Source organism: Sapajus apella, unplaced genomic scaffold (genome assembly GCF_009761245.1).
Source record: "Sapajus apella isolate SASKATOON/1434 unplaced genomic scaffold, GSC_monkey_1.0 scaffold22, whole genome shotgun sequence".
NCBI lineage: Eukaryota > Metazoa > Chordata > Mammalia > Primates > Cebidae > Sapajus > Sapajus apella.
The window spans coordinates 20137919-20140724 of record NW_022436962.1 but is presented as its reverse complement, the minus strand read 5'-3'; the positions used below and the strand labels follow the sequence as shown (position 1 = coordinate 20140724).

The 2806-nt window shown below is 40.8% G+C and overlaps 1 non-coding gene across 1 annotated transcript; it reads left to right on the top strand.

Moving 5' to 3' along the window:
- The first annotated feature begins 2494 nt into the window (after positions 1 to 2494).
- On the top strand, positions 2495 to 2577 carry LOC116559145. Its single transcript, XR_004272338.1, has one exon. It is a non-coding gene; the product is annotated as a small nucleolar RNA SNORD45 (small nucleolar RNA).
- The last annotated feature ends 229 nt before the right edge of the window (positions 2578 to 2806 follow it).

Below are 2806 nucleotides of genomic sequence, written 5' to 3'. Positions count from 1 at the left end.
AAGGCTGATCTCACTGCAGGTGGGAATGTGCAGCTGCTAGGAATGGAGAGGTCACTTCTGCTGGCAATCAAGACTCATCAGAATTTAAGAGCTTGATGTCCCTAGCTGCATCTGGGTTTTCTGACACCACCATATACTTTATATGGGACCTCATTCTTTACCAACCAATGCCCTGACTTTAACTGTGGATGGCCTTCAAGACTGAGAGTTAAACTTTTGTTGCAATTCAACCAATTACATGATGAGGGCTTGTATTTGATTTTCAGCTATTTCAGCCCTGCATCTACAGGAGAGAAGATTCTCCCTCAGGACACACTTAGAAGCTCTTAGGCTATTTATGGTTTTCCACAAATGTTTGAAGGTATCATATATACAGTTGCCAAGTTCCTTGCCTTTTATAAGTGGTGAATTAGGAGTATCAAATGCAGATGTTTTGTGCATCCCTAGAAACAGTTTATACCATGAACTATCAGCGCTGTCTGTACTATTAGAAGTAGAGTTCTCAGCACTTTTAGGTCTAATCAGATAAGGCAGCCAATTCTAGAAATCCCCAAACCAATTAAGAAAACTCATCCTAAAAATTATGTTCTTCTAGAACCATTCCTGGTACCAATTCTCTGTCTTACTCTGCTTTGTGCCGTTATAACAGAATATCTGATACTGGGTAATTTATAAAAAAAAACAACTGGGTATTTATTTCTTACAGTTCTACCTCCTAGAGTTCTAGGAGATAAGGGGGATGAACTCATCCTTTTATCAGGAACCCACTCCCATGTTAACTAACCCACTCTTGAGATAACATTAATTCATCAAGGAAGACAGAGCCTCTTGAAGTCTCCACCTCTCAACACTGCTTTTATGGGGATTACGTTTCTAACACATGAACTTAGGGAAACATGTTCAAACCATACACACACACAAAACATGCCCATGGCCCTTAAAATTCATGTCCTTCTCACATGAAAAATACATTCATTTCATCCCAAAAGCCCCCTTACCTCCTGTTGCTCTCACATTCTCTTGCCTTCTCACTTTCTTCCATGTCATCATGCAGCATAAAAGCCCCAGTTGTAGGGTCCTTGATCTTGGATTTCCATCCTCTAGAAGTTTAAAAATTAAATCTCTGTTCTTTATAAATTGACCAGTCTCAGATTATCTTGTTATAACAGCACAAACAGACTAAGACAGAGAATTGGTACTAGGAATGGTTCTAGAGGAACAGAATTTTTAGGATGAGCTTTCTTAATTGGCTTGGGGGTTTCTTGTTTTCAGCACCAACTCAAAAGTCCAAAATTCAGAGTCTCATCTGAATCAGATGTGGGTGAGACATAAGGCATGATTCATTCTGAGTCAAATTGCTCTCCAGCTGTGAACCTTTGAAATCAACAAATTGTGTGCTTCTAAAAGACAACAGGTGGACAGGCGTAGGATAGACATTCCCATTACAAACGGGAGAAATAGGTCAAAAAGAAGGAATAATTTGCCTCAAGTAAGTCCAAAACCCAACAGAGAAAACAACATTAAGTCTTAAAGTTGGAGAATATTGACCTTTGACCCTATGTCCTGCATCCTGGGCACACTAGGGTGGGGTTGGGCCCCCGAGGCATCAGGTAGCCCTGCCCCTATGGCTTTCCTGGGCTCAGTCCACTCAGCGACTCTGCTGGGTTGGAATCTCACGTCCGCATGTTTCCCAGGCTGAAGTTGCATGCTGGTGACTCCACTAGGCATGGGGATGAGGCTCCAACCCCACATTTTTACTCTGCATTTCCAAGCTGTCCATGACATCCTCTGAAATCTAAGTGGAGGCTACTATGGCCTCACTGCATTTAGCACAGCTATAGAATTAGCACCGCACGGACACCACCAAGGCTACTGTTTACACCTTCTGGAGTGGGAACACAAATTGCAGCTGGGCCCAATTGAGGTACAGCTGGGATGGCCAAGAAATGCTGTGCTGGAATGAGAGAAGCAGAGACTTGAAGCATTTAAGGGCAGCAAATGCTGATATCCCACTGGCACCTTTCTGGAAACATCGCCCTCAAGATCCTGTTCTGGGCCAGTCATGGGAGGGGCAGACTTGAAGAGCTCTGAAATGTCTTTGGGGTCTTTCTCCTATTGTATTGATGAATAGCATCCGGCTGACTTCTAGCCATGCTAATCCCTTTGTCAGAGGGTTGTTTGGGCCTTGTTCTAATGATGCCTTCACTCTTTACATGTCCAGGTTGAGAACTCTGCTCTGCTTGCCTTTTAAATGTAAATTTTATCTTGAAAGTGTTTCTCTCCTCTTGCATCTTACTATATTTGCAGTTAAAAGTAGCCAGGCAGCTCCTTCAATATTTTGCATAGAAATTTCTTCCACTAAATATCCTAGTTCACTGCTCAGTTCCACCTTTCATAATGCCCTAAGACACAGGCACAATTCAGCCAAGTTCTTTGCCAATTTATAATATAGATGGCCATTACTCCAGTTTCCAATAAGATATTCCTAATTTCTGGTCAAGATGTGTTGACATATGTTACCTGAATTTATTGCTGATGTGTAAAAATGTTTTAACTCTATAATAATACAGCTTTCGACTGAGAAAAACCAAAACTTCCCCCAAATTATGACAAACTTGGGTCCCAAAGCCACTGTTTTCATTCATATAATTTTTTGCAGGTCTTGAAGTTCTAGTTAAGAGAATAAAAGAAAGTACATGAAGTACTTGATTATCTTATTTCCTTTGTTTTAAAATTTACTTTTATCTTTTTATTGTGACTTTGTAGAAATGCAAGAACTATTCCAATAAGGATAAAATGAAAAGAG